Raw genomic sequence first — 18452 nt, 5'->3', positions numbered from 1 at the left:
TGGGTTGCGCGAGACGCTGCGGCCGCCCTGCTACCGGGTTCCTGGGAGGGCGTCCTGGAAGCAGCGTCCACACCAAGCCCTTGGAAGGCCCAGGCGACGGAGGAGCCCCGTCAGGCAGGGGCCGAGGACGGTGACGGCCCGGGCGGGGAGGAGCGTGTCAGGCAGGGGCAGAGGACGGTGACAGGTGACAGGCCGGGCGGGAAGGAGTCAGTCAGGCAGGGGCCGTGGAGGAGACGGGCTGGGTAAGGGTTAGGGTTCGTGTCAGGGCACAAGTCACAATCGCAAAGACCTGGAAGCCACCCGAGTGCCCATCGACCCACGAGTGGGTAAGTAAAATGTGGCCCGTGGACACCACGGAGTGCTATTCGGCTATGAGGAGCAGCGGTGAGGGGGCACCTCTCGTGGTTCTCCTGGCCAGAGCTGGAACCCGTTCCAGTAAGCCAAGTATCCCAAGAATGGACACACGAGCACCACGTGCTCGCGCTCACCAGCAAATGGGTACGAACCGATGGACACCTAAGTGGACACAGAGGAATCACCTTCTTCGGGTGGGTGTCGGGCGGGTGGGGGGAGGGGATGGGCATACACATCCATTAGGAATGGGGTGGGTACGCACCGACTGGGGGATGGGCGCACTTGAAGCTCTGACCCGAGGGGGGAGGCTGGGAGAGGGCAACGCACCCGACCTTAACATTGGTGCCCCCACAATATGCTGGAACAACATGAGAGGTAAATGAATAAGAACACGGGGGGGGGGAGGGGGGCACGGGCAACACATGTCACCTTAACACTTGGACTCCCATCATCTGCTTGAAAAGAGAGAGAAAAGAAAATGCAATAATAGAGATAAGAGACACTTTTTAAAAATAATGAATCCGGCCGGGCGCTGTGGCTCACGCCTGTAATCCTAGCTCTTGGGAGGCCGAGGCGGGCGGATTGCTCAAGGTCAGGAGTTCAAAACCAGCCTGAGCAAGAGCGAGACCCCGTCTCTACTATAAATAGAAAGAAATTAATTGGCCAACTGATATATATATAAAAAATTAGCGGGGCATGGTGGCGCATGCCTGCAGTCCCAGCTACCCGGGAGGCTGAGGCAGAAGGATCACTCGAGCCCAGGAGTTTGAAGTTGCTGTGAGCTAGGCTGACGCCACGGCACTCACTCTAGCCTGGGCAACAAACCGAGACTCTGTCTCAAAAAAAAAAAAAAAAATGAATCCGAAGAGAAAAGTAAAAGGAGGCCTGTGGAGCAGGTCTGGGTGTGACTCCGGATCCCCGAACATCAGGTGCCACCACCAAAGATTCCTACGTGTAGCCCATAGAACCCCAAAAGCAACGGGAGGAGTTCTGGTCACATACTCCCTCAAAATGACATCCTGGCCTTCTTCTGGAACTCCCTCCCCTCTCAGACTCTCAAGGTTTCCTCCAGCGTGTCGGCTCCCACAGAGCAGACCTTTGGTCTGAGACCTGACTGTCCAGAAGCCAGGCATGCTGCCGCGTGGCGGCGGTGTCACGGCTCGGGACAAGAGGAGGCCCCACGGTGCGGGCTGGGGCGCCAGGCACCGCGGCGGGCGCCGAGGGTGGGGGTCCCCCCCACCCCGGGCCGCCCCCGCACTCCCAGAAACGCGACAGAACCAGAGGCAAAAAAAAAAAGAAGAAGCCTACGGCACCCGGTATTCCCGGGCGGTCTCCCATCCAAGTTCTAACCAGGCCCGAGCCTGCTTAGCTTCCGAGACCAGACGGGATCGGGCGCGTTCGGGGTGGTGTGGCCGTGGACGGCGGAGGGCGCCCCTGCCCCGCTCAAGAAGCCGAGCCTCTCCGCGCTTCCCCGCCGCCTCCTCCCGCCCCAGGCCCCGCGCCGGGTCGGGCCTGTTGAGTTCGCCGGCCGGGTCCCGCGGGCTCCGAGGGACGAGGGTGACAGGCGGGGCGGGCAGGGAGCGGCGGGCCGGGGTTGGGGGCTGTCTCTGTATACACACACACTCACACTCACACTCACTCACTCACTCACACTCACACTCACACAAGATGCGCCTCCACGGCTGGACCCGCCAAGGTGGAGACCTTCAAGCCCCCCTCCTCTCCTTGCCTGGCCTCCTTCACCTCCCCGCCCCCCACCCCCAGCGCGCCGGGGCCGCTGACTGCGCACGGGCGGGAGGGGCGGGGCGCTCGCCCTTTGACCCCAGCCAGGGGCGGCCCTCCCCCACAACCCCTTTCAGCTGCGCCCCCCACCCTGTGGCCTGGCGGCCGCCTATTCCCCCGGGCCAGGGCTGGGGCACAGCGCACGGGGGAGGGGAGCCAGTGTATGGGGCGTCTCTCTCTCTCGGGATGTGTCCCATGGGTGGGGTGGGGTGGCGTGGTTTGTGGGGCGCTGAAGAAATCAGTCCCCTCCATCTCCTCCCTCTGGAAAACACCCAAGCCCTTGGAGAACTGCCCGCACCTCTACCTACCGTGGGGGCCGGGACCCTCCTCTGTGTCCTCCTGTGGCCCAGTCCAAGGGGCCTGGGCCTGGCCGGGGCTGCATTGGACCCCAACCACCCTGGCGTGTGGACTCGCCAAAAATCGGCGATTAGATATTGGATTCCAGCGTCATTGAGGTCATTTCACTAATGAGTGCACCGCAAAGAGTTTCCTAATCCATCTGTGAGGGTGGCAACCGAAAGAGAATTTTAGAGCTGACAGAATAGGCGAGGAAAGGCATAGGAGATTTCCACACCCAGTAAGGAAGCCTTTCCCGAAGTGGAAGAAAGAAAGGAGCAAACAGAGACACCGGTAGCCCGCCCGGATCAGAGTCTGCCCCTGAGAGAAAGTACCCTGACCAGGTTCACCCGTGGGTGGGTCGCGAGCTAGCGGCATTCAGAAGAGCGAGGCCCGCAGTCTGTGCAGAAGACACCTGCACTCGGGTGTGTGTGGCGGCACAATTCACAAGCAGCTCCAGATGTTAAACCAAGGAGAAGCCAGGGAGTTCCCAACGCCCCAGGTGTCCTCAGCCCACGACTGGCTGCTGTGGGAATGCGAAGCCCGGCTCCTGGTCTCAGAGCGGGGCAACCAGGAGGTGTGATGTCCACCCCGGCGTTCCCAGGAGGATCAGACTGAAGCTGGGACTTGGCCTGAAAGTGTCCCCTCGCATGGCCACCCCCTTCCCCTTCCTGCTCCTCTACTCCTGGTGCCCCTCCATCCAGGGGCCAGACCTTAAAGAGTCACCCGCAAGAGAATCCTGGTCCCAAAGGAGCCTTCTGGGGGACCCCTGCTGAGAGAGGTTGTGGGCCTGGCCCGCTGGGGCTCTGCCCGACCCAGGGCTGAGAGATGCAACCTCCCAGCTCTGGGTCCCTGCAGGAAGTGTTGGCAAGCACAGGGCCAGTCCTCCAAAGGCCCAGGTGCAGGGAGCCCAGGCCAAGCAGCCTGTGGAAGAAGCCACATGCTGTGCCACCCCGGGGAACACGACTGCAGGCCACGGCCCTTCCCACCTCCTCCTCCTCCTCCTCCTCCTCCTCCTCCTCCTCCTCCTCCCACCCCGCCCCCGCCCCCGCCCCCACATGGCACAGGGCCCAGAGACACCTCAGACACTTGCTACCCAAAGTGCAAAGGGCATCAGTTGCTCCTCCAAACCCCCCCCCCAGCCCAGCAGACCGCGTTGTCCAGCCAGCCCCCGGGCCTCCCTGGGGAGCCCAGCACAAAAGTGCAGACACCCACCGGACCCTCAATCTCAGTTTTCGGATGTTTTTGCCACTCTAAGGACCCGCAGGCCAGCTGGGCCTTCTGGCAGGACAGAGAGCCCCGGAATCCGACGTGGAGAGCTGGGTGTACGTCCCCATGAGGAGGCGGTCCCCACCTCCGCGGCTATCCCCTTGCGGGGAGCGGCAGCCGCGGGGCCTCAGAGAAGACACCAGGCTGGGCCCCCACGGCACAGCGGGAGCACGTCCCCCGCAGGCCACTTAGCGACGGCGGCCAGCCGGCGGACGGTTGGGTTGCGCGAGACGCTGCGGCCGCCCTGCTACCGGGTTCCTGGGAGGGCGTCCTGGAACCAGCGTCCACACCAAGCCCTTGGAAGGCCCAGGCGACGGAGGAGCCCCGTCAGGCAGGGGCCGAGGACGGTGACGGCCCGGGCGGGGAGGAGCGTGTCAGGCAGGGGCAGAGGACGGTGACAGGTGACAGGCCGGGCGGGAAGGAGTCAGTCAGGCAGGGGCCGTGGAGGAGACGGGCTGGGTAAGGGTTAGGGTTAGTGTCAGGGCACAAGTCACAATCGCAAAGACCTGGAAGCCACCCGAGTGCCCATCGACCCACGAGTGGGTAAGTAAAATGTGGCCCGTGGACACCACGGAGTGCTATTCGGCTATGAGGAGCAGCGGTGAGGGGGCACCTCTCGTGGTTCTCCTGGCCAGAGCTGGAACCCGTTCCAGTAAGCCAAGTATCCCAAGAATGGACACACGAGCACCACGTGCTCGCGCTCACCAGCAAATGGGTACGAACCGATGGACACCTAAGTGGACACAGAGGAATCACCTTCTTCGGGTGGGTGTCGGGCGGGTGGGGGGAGGGGATGGGCATACACATCCATTAGGAATGGGGTGGGTACGCACCGACTGGGGGATGGGCGCACTTGAAGCTCTGACCCGAGGGGGGAGGCTGGGAGAGGGCAACGCACCCGACCTTAACATTGGTGCCCCCACAATATGCTGGAACAACATGAGAGGTAAATGAATAAGAACACGGGGGGGGGAGGGGGGCACGGGCAACACATGTCACCTTAACACTTGGACTCCCATCATCTGCTTGAAAAGAGAGAGAAAAGAAAATGCAATAATAGAGATAAGAGACACTTTTTAAAAATAATGAATCCGGCCGGGCGCTGTGGCTCACGCCTGTAATCCTAGCTCTTGGGAGGCCGAGGCGGGCGGATTGCTCAAGGTCAGGAGTTCAAAACCAGCCTGAGCAAGAGCGAGACCCCGTCTCTACTATAAATAGAAAGAAATTAATTGGCCAACTGATATATATATAAAAAATTAGCGGGGCATGGTGGCGCATGCCTGCAGTCCCAGCTACCCGGGAGGCTGAGGCAGAAGGATCACTCGAGCCCAGGAGTTTGAAGTTGCTGTGAGCTAGGCTGACGCCACGGCACTCACTCTAGCCTGGGCAACAAACCGAGACTCTGTCTCAAAAAAAAAAAAAAAAATGAATCCGAAGAGAAAAGTAAAAGGAGGCCTGTGGAGCAGGTCTGGGTGTGACTCCGGATCCCCGAACATCAGGTGCCACCACCAAAGATTCCTACGTGTAGCCCATAGAACCCCAAAAGCAACGGGAGGAGTTCTGGTCACATACTCCCTCAAAATGACATCCTGGCCTTCTTCTGGAACTCCCTCCCCTCTCAGACTCTCAAGGTTTCCTCCAGCGTGTCGGCTCCCACAGAGCAGACCTTTGGTCTGAGACCTGACAGTCCAGAAGCCAGGCATGCTGCCGCGTGGCGGCGGTGTCACGGCTCGGGACAAGAGGAGGCCCCACGGTGCGGGCTGGGGCGCCAGGCACCGCGGCGGGCGCCGAGGGTGGGGGTCCCCCCCACCCCGGGCCGCCCCCGCACTCCCAGAAACGCGACAGAACCAGAGGCAAAAAAAAAAAGAAGAAGCCTACGGCACCCGGTATTCCCGGGCGGTCTCCCATCCAAGTTCTAACCAGGCCCGAGCCTGCTTAGCTTCCGAGACCAGACGGGATCGGGCGCGTTCGGGGTGGTGTGGCCGTGGACGGCGGAGGGCGCCCCTGCCCCGCTCAAGAAGCCGAGCCTCTCCGCGCTTCCCCGCCGCCTCCTCCCGCCCCAGGCCCCGCGCCGGGTCGGGCCTGTTGAGTTCGCCGGCCGGGTCCCGCGGGCTCCGAGGGACGAGGGTGACAGGCGGGGCGGGCAGGGAGCGGCGGGCCGGGGTTGGGGGCTGTCTCTGTATACACACACACTCACACTCACACTCACTCACTCACTCACACTCACACTCACACAAGATGCGCCTCCACGGCTGGACCCGCCAAGGTGGAGACCTTCAAGCCCCCCTCCTCTCCTTGCCTGGCCTCCTTCACCTCCCCGCCCCCCACCCCCAGCGCGCCGGGGCCGCTGACTGTGCACGGGCGGGAGGGGCGGGGCGCTCGCCCTTTGACCCCAGCCAGGGGCGGCCCTCCCCCACAACCCCTTTCAGCTGCGCCCCCCACCCTGTGGCCTGGCGGCCGCCTATTCCCCCGGGCCAGGGCTGGGGCACAGCGCACGGGGGAGGGGAGCCAGTGTATGGGGCGTCTCTCTCTCTCGGGATGTGTCCCATGGGTGGGGTGGGGTGGCGTGGTTTGTGGGGCGCTGAAGAAATCAGTCCCCTCCATCTCCTCCCTCTGGAAAACACCCAAGCCCTTGGAGAACTGCCCGCACCTCTACCTACCGTGGGGGCCGGGACCCTCCTCTGTGTCCTCCTGTGGCCCAGTCCAAGGGGCCTGGGCCTGGCCGGGGCTGCATTGGACCCCAACCACCCTGGCGTGTGGACTCGCCAAAAATCGGCGATTAGATATTGGATTCCAGCGTCATTGAGGTCATTTCACTAATGAGTGCACCGCAAAGAGTTTCCTAATCCATCTGTGAGGGTGGCAACCGAAAGAGAATTTTAGAGCTGACAGAATAGGCGAGGAAAGGCATAGGAGATTTCCACACCCAGTAAGGAAGCCTTTCCCGAAGTGGAAGAAAGAAAGGAGCAAACAGAGACACCGGTAGCCCGCCCGGATCAGAGTCTGCCCCTGAGAGAAAGTACCCTGACCAGGTTCACCCGTGGGTGGGTCGCGAGCTAGCGGCATTCAGAAGAGCGAGGCCCGCAGTCTGTGCAGAAGACACCTGCACTCGGGTGTGTGTGGCGGCACAATTCACAAGCAGCTCCAGATGTTAAACCAAGGAGAAGCCAGGGAGTTCCCAACGCCCCAGGTGTCCTCAGCCCACGACTGGCTGCTGTGGGAATGCGAAGCCCGGCTCCTGGTCTCAGAGCGGGGCAACCAGGAGGTGTGATGTCCACCCCGGCGTTCCCAGGAGGATCAGACTGAAGCTGGGACTTGGCCTGAAAGTGTCCCCTCGCATGGCCACCCCCTTCCCCTTCCTGCTCCTCTACTCCTGGTGCCCCTCCATCCAGGGGCCAGACCTTAAAGAGTCACCCGCAAGAGAATCCTGGTCCCAAAGGAGCCTTCTGGGGGACCCCTGCTGAGAGAGGTTGTGGGCCTGGCCCGCTGGGGCTCTGCCCGACCCAGGGCTGAGAGATGCAACCTCCCAGCTCTGGGTCCCTGCAGGAAGTGTTGGCAAGCACAGGGCCAGTCCTCCAAAGGCCCAGGTGCAGGGAGCCCAGGCCAAGCAGCCTGTGGAAGAAGCCACATGCTGTGCCACCCCGGGGAACACGACTGCAGGCCACGGCCCTTCCCACCTCCTCCTCCTCCTCCTCCTCCTCCTCCTCCTCCTCCTCCTCCTCCTCCTCCTCCTCCCACCCCGCCCCCGCCCCCGCCCCCACATGGCACAGGGCCCAGAGACACCTCAGACACTTGCTACCCAAAGTGCAAAGGGCATCAGTTGCTCCTCCAAACCCCCCCCCCAGCCCAGCAGACCGCGTTGTCCAGCCAGCCCCCGGGCCTCCCTGGGGAGCCCAGCACAAAAGTGCAGACACCCACCGGACCCTCAATCTCAGTTTTCGGATGTTTTTGCCACTCTAAGGACCCGCAGGCCAGCTGGGCCTTCTGGCAGGACAGAGAGCCCCGGAATCCGACGTGGAGAGCTGGGTGTACGTCCCCATGAGGAGGCGGTCCCCACCTCCGCGGCTATCCCCTTGCGGGGAGCGGCAGCCGCGGGGCCTCAGAGAAGACACCAGGCTGGGCCCCCACGGCACAGCGGGAGCACGTCCCCCGCAGGCCACTTAGCGACGGCGGCCAGCCGGCGGACGGTTGGGTTGCGCGAGACGCTGCGGCCGCCCTGCTACCGGGTTCCTGGGAGGGCGTCCTGGAAGCAGCGTCCACACCAAGCCCTTGGAAGGCCCAGGCGACGGAGGAGCCCCGTCAGGCAGGGGCCGAGGACGGTGACGGCCCGGGCGGGGAGGAGCGTGTCAGGCAGGGGCAGAGGACGGTGACAGGTGACAGGCCGGGCGGGAAGGAGTCAGTCAGGCAGGGGCCGTGGAGGAGACGGGCTGGGTAAGGGTTAGGGTTAGTGTCAGGGCACAAGTCACAATCGCAAAGACCTGGAAGCCACCCGAGTGCCCATCGACCCACGAGTGGGTAAGTAAAATGTGGCCCGTGGACACCACGGAGTGCTATTCGGCTATGAGGAGCAGCGGTGAGGGGGCACCTCTCGTGGTTCTCCTGGCCAGAGCTGGAACCCGTTCCAGTAAGCCAAGTATCCCAAGAATGGACACACGAGCACCACGTGCTCGCGCTCACCAGCAAATGGGTACGAACCGATGGACACCTAAGTGGACACAGAGGAATCACCTTCTTCGGGTGGGTGTCGGGCGGGTGGGGGGAGGGGATGGGCATACACATCCATTAGGAATGGGGTGGGTACGCACCGACTGGGGGATGGGCGCACTTGAAGCTCTGACCCGAGGGGGGAGGCTGGGAGAGGGCAACGCACCCGACCTTAACATTGGTGCCCCCACAATATGCTGGAACAACATGAGAGGTAAATGAATAAGAACACGGGGGGGGGAGGGGGGCACGGGCAACACATGTCACCTTAACACTTGGACTCCCATCATCTGCTTGAAAAGAGAGAGAAAAGAAAATGCAATAATAGAGATAAGAGACACTTTTTAAAAATAATGAATCCGGCCGGGCGCTGTGGCTCACGCCTGTAATCCTAGCTCTTGGGAGGCCGAGGCGGGCGGATTGCTCAAGGTCAGGAGTTCAAAACCAGCCTGAGCAAGAGCGAGACCCCGTCTCTACTATAAATAGAAAGAAATTAATTGGCCAACTGATATATATATAAAAAATTAGCGGGGCATGGTGGCGCATGCCTGCAGTCCCAGCTACCCGGGAGGCTGAGGCAGAAGGATCACTCGAGCCCAGGAGTTTGAAGTTGCTGTGAGCTAGGCTGACGCCACGGCACTCACTCTAGCCTGGGCAACAAACCGAGACTCTGTCTCAAAAAAAAAAAAAAAAATGAATCCGAAGAGAAAAGTAAAAGGAGGCCTGTGGAGCAGGTCTGGGTGTGACTCCGGATCCCCGAACATCAGGTGCCACCACCAAAGATTCCTACGTGTAGCCCATAGAACCCCAAAAGCAACGGGAGGAGTTCTGGTCACATACTCCCTCAAAATGACATCCTGGCCTTCTTCTGGAACTCCCTCCCCTCTCAGACTCTCAAGGTTTCCTCCAGCGTGTCGGCTCCCACAGAGCAGACCTTTGGTCTGAGACCTGACAGTCCAGAAGCCAGGCATGCTGCCGCGTGGCGGCGGTGTCACGGCTCGGGACAAGAGGAGGCCCCACGGTGCGGGCTGGGGCGCCAGGCACCGCGGCGGGCGCCGAGGGTGGGGGTCCCCCCCACCCCGGGCCGCCCCCGCACTCCCAGAAACGCGACAGAACCAGAGGCAAAAAAAAAAAGAAGAAGCCTACGGCACCCGGTATTCCCGGGCGGTCTCCCATCCAAGTTCTAACCAGGCCCGAGCCTGCTTAGCTTCCGAGACCAGACGGGATCGGGCGCGTTCGGGGTGGTGTGGCCGTGGACGGCGGAGGGCGCCCCTGCCCCGCTCAAGAAGCCGAGCCTCTCCGCGCTTCCCCGCCGCCTCCTCCCGCCCCAGGCCCCGCGCCGGGTCGGGCCTGTTGAGTTCGCCGGCCGGGTCCCGCGGGCTCCGAGGGACGAGGGTGACAGGCGGGGCGGGCAGGGAGCGGCGGGCCGGGGTTGGGGGCTGTCTCTGTATACACACACACTCACACTCACACTCACTCACTCACTCACACTCACACTCACACAAGATGCGCCTCCACGGCTGGACCCGCCAAGGTGGAGACCTTCAAGCCCCCCTCCTCTCCTTGCCTGGCCTCCTTCACCTCCCCGCCCCCCACCCCCAGCGCGCCGGGGCCGCTGACTGCGCACGGGCGGGAGGGGCGGGGCGCTCGCCCTTTGACCCCAGCCAGGGGCGGCCCTCCCCCACAACCCCTTTCAGCTGCGCCCCCCACCCTGTGGCCTGGCGGCCGCCTATTCCCCCGGGCCAGGGCTGGGGCACAGCGCACGGGGGAGGGGAGCCAGTGTATGGGGCGTCTCTCTCTCTCGGGATGTGTCCCATGGGTGGGGTGGGGTGGCGTGGTTTGTGGGGCGCTGAAGAAATCAGTCCCCTCCATCTCCTCCCTCTGGAAAACACCCAAGCCCTTGGAGAACTGCCCGCACCTCTACCTACCGTGGGGGCCGGGACCCTCCTCTGTGTCCTCCTGTGGCCCAGTCCAAGGGGCCTGGGCCTGGCCGGGGCTGCATTGGACCCCAACCACCCTGGCGTGTGGACTCGCCAAAAATCGGCGATTAGATATTGGATTCCAGCGTCATTGAGGTCATTTCACTAATGAGTGCACCGCAAAGAGTTTCCTAATCCATCTGTGAGGGTGGCAACCGAAAGAGAATTTTAGAGCTGACAGAATAGGCGAGGAAAGGCATAGGAGATTTCCACACCCAGTAAGGAAGCCTTTCCCGAAGTGGAAGAAAGAAAGGAGCAAACAGAGACACCGGTAGCCCGCCCGGATCAGAGTCTGCCCCTGAGAGAAAGTACCCTGACCAGGTTCACCCGTGGGTGGGTCGCGAGCTAGCGGCATTCAGAAGAGCGAGGCCCGCAGTCTGTGCAGAAGACACCTGCACTCGGGTGTGTGTGGCGGCACAATTCACAAGCAGCTCCAGATGTTAAACCAAGGAGAAGCCAGGGAGTTCCCAACGCCCCAGGTGTCCTCAGCCCACGACTGGCTGCTGTGGGAATGCGAAGCCCGGCTCCTGGTCTCAGAGCGGGGCAACCAGGAGGTGTGATGTCCACCCCGGCGTTCCCAGGAGGATCAGACTGAAGCTGGGACTTGGCCTGAAAGTGTCCCCTCGCATGGCCACCCCCTTCCCCTTCCTGCTCCTCTACTCCTGGTGCCCCTCCATCCAGGGGCCAGACCTTAAAGAGTCACCCGCAAGAGAATCCTGGTCCCAAAGGAGCCTTCTGGGGGACCCCTGCTGAGAGAGGTTGTGGGCCTGGCCCGCTGGGGCTCTGCCCGACCCAGGGCTGAGAGATGCAACCTCCCAGCTCTGGGTCCCTGCAGGAAGTGTTGGCAAGCACAGGGCCAGTCCTCCAAAGGCCCAGGTGCAGGGAGCCCAGGCCAAGCAGCCTGTGGAAGAAGCCACATGCTGTGCCACCCCGGGGAACACGACTGCAGGCCACGGCCCTTCCCACCTCCTCCTCCTCCTCCTCCTCCTCCTCCTCCTCCTCCTCCTCCCACCCCGCCCCCGCCCCCGCCCCCACATGGCACAGGGCCCAGAGACACCTCAGACACTTGCTACCCAAAGTGCAAAGGGCATCAGTTGCTCCTCCAAACCCCCCCCCCAGCCCAGCAGACCGCGTTGTCCAGCCAGCCCCCGGGCCTCCCTGGGGAGCCCAGCACAAAAGTGCAGACACCCACCGGACCCTCAATCTCAGTTTTCGGATGTTTTTGCCACTCTAAGGACCCGCAGGCCAGCTGGGCCTTCTGGCAGGACAGAGAGCCCCGGAATCCGACGTGGAGAGCTGGGTGTACGTCCCCATGAGGAGGCGGTCCCCACCTCCGCGGCTATCCCCTTGCGGGGAGCGGCAGCCGCGGGGCCTCAGAGAAGACACCAGGCTGGGCCCCCACGGCACAGCGGGAGCACGTCCCCCGCAGGCCACTTAGCGACGGCGGCCAGCCGGCGGACGGTTGGGTTGCGCGAGACGCTGCGGCCGCCCTGCTACCGGGTTCCTGGGAGGGCGTCCTGGAACCAGCGTCCACACCAAGCCCTTGGAAGGCCCAGGCGACGGAGGAGCCCCGTCAGGCAGGGGCCGAGGACGGTGACGGCCCGGGCGGGGAGGAGCGTGTCAGGCAGGGGCAGAGGACGGTGACAGGTGACAGGCCGGGCGGGAAGGAGTCAGTCAGGCAGGGGCCGTGGAGGAGACGGGCTGGGTAAGGGTTAGGGTTAGTGTCAGGGCACAAGTCACAATCGCAAAGACCTGGAAGCCACCCGAGTGCCCATCGACCCACGAGTGGGTAAGTAAAATGTGGCCCGTGGACACCACGGAGTGCTATTCGGCTATGAGGAGCAGCGGTGAGGGGGCACCTCTCGTGGTTCTCCTGGCCAGAGCTGGAACCCGTTCCAGTAAGCCAAGTATCCCAAGAATGGACACACGAGCACCACGTGCTCGCGCTCACCAGCAAATGGGTACGAACCGATGGACACCTAAGTGGACACAGAGGAATCACCTTCTTCGGGTGGGTGTCGGGCGGGTGGGGGGAGGGGATGGGCATACACATCCATTAGGAATGGGGTGGGTACGCACCGACTGGGGGATGGGCGCACTTGAAGCTCTGACCCGAGGGGGGAGGCTGGGAGAGGGCAACGCACCCGACCTTAACATTGGTGCCCCCACAATATGCTGGAACAACATGAGAGGTAAATGAATAAGAACACGGGGGGGGGAGGGGGGCACGGGCAACACATGTCACCTTAACACTTGGACTCCCATCATCTGCTTGAAAAGAGAGAGAAAAGAAAATGCAATAATAGAGATAAGAGACACTTTTTAAAAATAATGAATCCGGCCGGGCGCTGTGGCTCACGCCTGTAATCCTAGCTCTTGGGAGGCCGAGGCGGGCGGATTGCTCAAGGTCAGGAGTTCAAAACCAGCCTGAGCAAGAGCGAGACCCCGTCTCTACTATAAATAGAAAGAAATTAATTGGCCAACTGATATATATATAAAAAATTAGCGGGGCATGGTGGCGCATGCCTGCAGTCCCAGCTACCCGGGAGGCTGAGGCAGAAGGATCACTCGAGCCCAGGAGTTTGAAGTTGCTGTGAGCTAGGCTGACGCCACGGCACTCACTCTAGCCTGGGCAACAAACCGAGACTCTGTCTCAAAAAAAAAAAAAAAAATGAATCCGAAGAGAAAAGTAAAAGGAGGCCTGTGGAGCAGGTCTGGGTGTGACTCCGGATCCCCGAACATCAGGTGCCACCACCAAAGATTCCTACGTGTAGCCCATAGAACCCCAAAAGCAACGGGAGGAGTTCTGGTCACATACTCCCTCAAAATGACATCCTGGCCTTCTTCTGGAACTCCCTCCCCTCTCAGACTCTCAAGGTTTCCTCCAGCGTGTCGGCTCCCACAGAGCAGACCTTTGGTCTGAGACCTGACTGTCCAGAAGCCAGGCATGCTGCCGCGTGGCGGCGGTGTCACGGCTCGGGACAAGAGGAGGCCCCACGGTGCGGGCTGGGGCGCCAGGCACCGCGGCGGGCGCCGAGGGTGGGGGTCCCCCCACCCCGGGCCGCCCCCGCACTCCCAGAAACGCGACAGAACCAGAGGCAAAAAAAAAAAGAAGAAGCCTACGGCACCCGGTATTCCCGGGCGGTCTCCCATCCAAGTTCTAACCAGGCCCGACCCTGCTTAGCTTCCGAGACCAGACGGGATCGGGCGCGTTCGGGGTGGTGTGGCCGTGGACGGCGGAGGGCGCCCCTGCCCCGCTCAAGAAGCCGAGCCTCTCCGCGCTTCCCCGCCGCCTCCTCCCGCCCCAGGCCCCGCGCCGGGTCGGGCCTGTTGAGTTCGCCGGCCGGGTCCCGCGGGCTCCGAGGGACGAGGGTGACAGGCGGGGCGGGCAGGGAGCGGCGGGCCGGGGTTGGGGGCTGTCTCTGTATACACACACACTCACACTCACACTCACTCACTCACTCACACTCACACTCACACAAGATGCGCCTCCACGGCTGGACCCGCCAAGGTGGAGACCTTCAAGCCCCCCTCCTCTCCTTGCCTGGCCTCCTTCACCTCCCCGCCCCCCACCCCCAGCGCGCCGGGGCCGCTGACTGCGCACGGGCGGGAGGGGCGGGGCGCTCGCCCTTTGACCCCAGCCAGGGGCGGCCCTCCCCCACAACCCCTTTCAGCTGCGCCCCCCACCCTGTGGCCTGGCGGCCGCCTATTCCCCCGGGCCAGGGCTGGGGCACAGCGCACGGGGGAGGGGAGCCAGTGTATGGGGCGTCTCTCTCTCTCGGGATGTGTCCCATGGGTGGGGTGGGGTGGCGTGGTTTGTGGGGCGCTGAAGAAATCAGTCCCCTCCATCTCCTCCCTCTGGAAAACACCCAAGCCCTTGGAGAACTGCCCGCACCTCTACCTACCGTGGGGGCCGGGACCCTCCTCTGTGTCCTCCTGTGGCCCAGTCCAAGGGGCCTGGGCCTGGCCGGGGCTGCATTGGACCCCAACCACCCTGGCGTGTGGACTCGCCAAAAATCGGCGATTAGATATTGGATTCCAGCGTCATTGAGGTCATTTCACTAATGAGTGCACCGCAAAGAGTTTCCTAATCCATCTGTGAGGGTGGCAACCGAAAGAGAATTTTAGAGCTGACAGAATAGGCGAGGAAAGGCATAGGAGATTTCCACACCCAGTAAGGAAGCCTTTCCCGAAGTGGAAGAAAGAAAGGAGCAAACAGAGACACCGGTAGCCCGCCCGGATCAGAGTCTGCCCCTGAGAGAAAGTACCCTGACCAGGTTCACCCGTGGGTGGGTCGCGAGCTAGCGGCATTCAGAAGAGCGAGGCCCGCAGTCTGTGCAGAAGACACCTGCACTCGGGTGTGTGTGGCGGCACAATTCACAAGCAGCTCCAGATGTTAAACCAAGGAGAAGCCAGGGAGTTCCCAACGCCCCAGGTGTCCTCAGCCCACGACTGGCTGCTGTGGGAATGCGAAGCCCGGCTCCTGGTCTCAGAGCGGGGCAACCAGGAGGTGTGATGTCCACCCCGGCGTTCCCAGGAGGATCAGACTGAAGCTGGGACTTGGCCTGAAAGTGTCCCCTCGCATGGCCACCCCCTTCCCCTTCCTGCTCCTCTACTCCTGGTGCCCCTCCATCCAGGGGCCAGACCTTAAAGAGTCACCCGCAAGAGAATCCTGGTCCCAAAGGAGCCTTCTGGGGGACCCCTGCTGAGAGAGGTTGTGGGCCTGGCCCGCTGGGGCTCTGCCCGACCCAGGGCTGAGAGATGCAACCTCCCAGCTCTGGGTCCCTGCAGGAAGTGTTGGCAAGCACAGGGCCAGTCCTCCAAAGGCCCAGGTGCAGGGAGCCCAGGCCAAGCAGCCTGTGGAAGAAGCCACATGCTGTGCCACCCCGGGGAACACGACTGCAGGCCACGGCCCTTCCCACCTCCTCCTCCTCCTCCTCCTCCTCCTCCTCCTCCTCCTCCTCCTCCTCCCACCCCGCCCCCGCCCCCGCCCCCACATGGCACAGGGCCCAGAGACACCTCAGACACTTGCTACCCAAAGTGCAAAGGGCATCAGTTGCTCCTCCAAACCCCCCCCCCAGCCCAGCAGACCGCGTTGTCCAGCCAGCCCCCGGGCCTCCCTGGGGAGCCCAGCACAAAAGTGCAGACACCCACCGGACCCTCAATCTCAGTTTTCGGATGTTTTTGCCACTCTAAGGACCCGCAGGCCAGCTGGGCCTTCTGGCAGGACAGAGAGCCCCGGAATCCGACGTGGAGAGCTGGGTGTACGTCCCCATGAGGAGGCGGTCCCCACCTCCGCGGCTATCCCCTTGCGGGGAGCGGCAGCCGCGGGGCCTCAGAGAAGACACCAGGCTGGGCCCCCACGGCACAGCGGGAGCACGTCCCCCGCAGGCCACTTAGCGACGGCGGCCAGCCGGCGGACGGTTGGGTTGCGCGAGACGCTGCGGCCGCCCTGCTACCGGGTTCCTGGGAGGGCGTCCTGGAACCAGCGTCCACACCAAGCCCTTGGAAGGCCCAGGCGACGGAGGAGCCCCGTCAGGCAGGGGCCGAGGACGGTGACGGCCCGGGCGGGGAGGAGCGTGTCAGGCAGGGGCAGAGGACGGTGACAGGTGACAGGCCGGGCGGGAAGGAGTCAGTCAGGCAGGGGCCGTGGAGGAGACGGGCTGGGTAAGGGTTAGGGTTAGTGTCAGGGCACAAGTCACAATCGCAAAGACCTGGAAGCCACCCGAGTGCCCATCGACCCACGAGTGGGTAAGTAAAATGTGGCCCGTGGACACCACGGAGTGCTATTCGGCTATGAGGAGCAGCGGTGAGGGGGCACCTCTCGTGGTTCTCCTGGCCAGAGCTGGAACCCGTTCCAGTAAGCCAAGTATCCCAAGAATGGACACACGAGCACCACGTGCTCGCGCTCACCAGCAAATGGGTACGAACCGATGGACACCTAAGTGGACACAGAGGAATCACCTTCTTCGGGTGGGTGTCGGGCGGGTGGGGGGAGGGGATGGGCATACACATCCATTAGGAATGGGGTGGGTACGCACCGACTGGGGGATGGGCGCACTTGAAGCTCTGACCCGAGGGGGGAGGCTGGGAGAGGGCAACGCACCCGACCTTAACATTGGTGCCCCCACAATATGCTGGAACAACATGAGAGGTAAATGAATAAGAACACGGGGGGGGGAGGGGGGCACGGGCAACACATGTCACCTTAACACTTGGACTCCCATCATCTGCTTGAAAAGAGAGAGAAAAGAAAATGCAATAATAGAGATAAGAGACACTTTTTAAAAATAATGAATCCGGCCGGGCGCTGTGGCTCACGCCTGTAATCCTAGCTCTTGGGAGGCCGAGGCGGGCGGATTGCTCAAGGTCAGGAGTTCAAAACCAGCCTGAGCAAGAGCGAGACCCCGTCTCTACTATAAATAGAAAGAAATTAATTGGCCAACTGATATATATATAAAAAATTAGCGGGGCATGGTGGCGCATGCCTGCAGTCCCAGCTACCCGGGAGGCTGAGGCAGAAGGATCACTGGAGCCCAGGAGTTTGAAGTTGCTGTGAGCTAGGCTGACGCCACGGCACTCACTCTAGCCTGGGCAACAAACCGAGACTCTGTCTCAAAAAAAAAAAAAAAAATGAATCCGAAGAGAAAAGTAAAAGGAGGCCTGTGGAGCAGGTCTGGGTGTGACTCCGGATCCCCGAACATCAGGTGCCACCACCAAAGATTCCTACGTGTAGCCCATAGAACCCCAAAAGCAACGGGAGGAGTTCTGGTCACATACTCCCTCAAAATGACATCCTGGCCTTCTTCTGGAACTCCCTCCCCTCTCAGACTCTCAAGGTTTCCTCCAGCGTGTCGGCTCCCACAGAGCAGACCTTTGGTCTGAGACCTGACAGTCCAGAAGCCAGGCATGCTGCCGCGTGGCGGCGGTGTCACGGCTCGGGACAAGAGGAGGCCCCACGGTGCGGGCTGGGGCGCCAGGCACCGCGGCGGGCGCCGAGGGTGGGGGTCCCCCCACCCCGGGCCGCCCCCGCACTCCCAGAAACGCGACAGAACCAGAGGCAAAAAAAAAAAGAAGAAGCCTACGGCACCCGGTATTCCCGGGCGGTCTCCCATCCAAGTTCTAACCAGGCCCGAGCCTGCTTAGCTTCCGAGACCAGACGGGATCGGGCGCGTTCGGGGTGGTGTGGCCGTGGACGGCGGAGGGCGCCCCTGCCCCGCTCAAGAAGCCGAGCCTCTCCGCGCTTCCCCGCCGCCTCCTCCCGCCCCAGGCCCCGCGCCGGGTCGGGCCTGTTGAGTTCGCCGGCCGGGTCCCGCGGGCTCCGAGGGACGAGGGTGACAGGCGGGGCGGGCAGGGAGCGGCGGGCCGGGGTTGGGGGCTGTCTCTGTATACACACACACTCACACGCACTCACTCACTCACTCACACTCACACAAGATGCGCCTCCACGGCTGGACCCGCCAAGGTGGAGACCTTCAAGCCCCCCTCCTCTCCTTGCCTGGCCTCCTTCACCTCCCCGCCCCCCACCCCCAGCGCGCCGGGGCCGCTGACTGCGCACGGGCGGGAGGGGCGGGGCGCTCGCCCTTTGACCCCAGCCAGGGGCGGCCCTCCCCCACAACCCCTTTCAGCTGCGCCCCCCACCCTGTGGCCTGGCGGCCGCCTATTCCCCCGGGCCAGGGCTGGGGCACAGCGCACGGGGGAGGGGAGCCAGTGTATGGGGCGTCTCTCTCTCTCGGGATGTGTCCCATGGGTGGGGTGGGGTGGCGTGGTTTGTGGGGCGCTGAAGAAATCAGTCCCCTCCATCTCCTCCCTCTGGAAAACACCCAAGCCCTTGGAGAACTGCCCGCACCTCTACCTACCGTGGGGGCCGGGACCCTCCTCTGTGTCCTCCTGTGGCCCAGTCCAAGGGGCCTGGGCCTGGCCGGGGCTGCATTGGACCCCAACCACCCTGGCGTGTGGACTCGCCAAAAATCGGCGATTAGATATTGGATTCCAGCGTCATTGAGGTCATTTCACTAATGAGTGCAC

General features: G+C 62.7%; 5 pseudogenes; all 5 read right to left on the bottom strand.

The window, feature by feature from the left end:
* Window positions 1–1655: 1655 nt before the first annotated feature.
* LOC142867482 (uncharacterized) lies at window positions 1656–1774 on the bottom strand (annotated as a pseudogene).
* A 3838-nt stretch (window positions 1775–5612) lies between these two features.
* Window positions 5613–5731, bottom strand: LOC142867481 (uncharacterized; annotated as a pseudogene).
* Window positions 5732–9584: 3853 nt separating this feature from the next.
* On the bottom strand, window positions 9585–9703 carry LOC142867480 (uncharacterized; annotated as a pseudogene).
* Window positions 9704–13540: 3837 nt separating this feature from the next.
* LOC142867544 (uncharacterized) lies at window positions 13541–13659 on the bottom strand (annotated as a pseudogene).
* A 3843-nt stretch (window positions 13660–17502) lies between these two features.
* Window positions 17503–17621, bottom strand: LOC142867478 (uncharacterized; annotated as a pseudogene).
* Between the last annotated feature and the right edge of the window lie 831 nt (window positions 17622–18452).

The sequence above is a fragment of the Microcebus murinus genome, unplaced genomic scaffold (assembly GCF_040939455.1).
Source record: "Microcebus murinus isolate Inina unplaced genomic scaffold, M.murinus_Inina_mat1.0 scaf017_hap2_Mmur4.0, whole genome shotgun sequence".
NCBI lineage: Eukaryota > Metazoa > Chordata > Mammalia > Primates > Cheirogaleidae > Microcebus > Microcebus murinus.
Note: the sequence above shows the minus strand (reverse complement) of the source record. Positions and strands in the feature narration are given on the sequence as shown.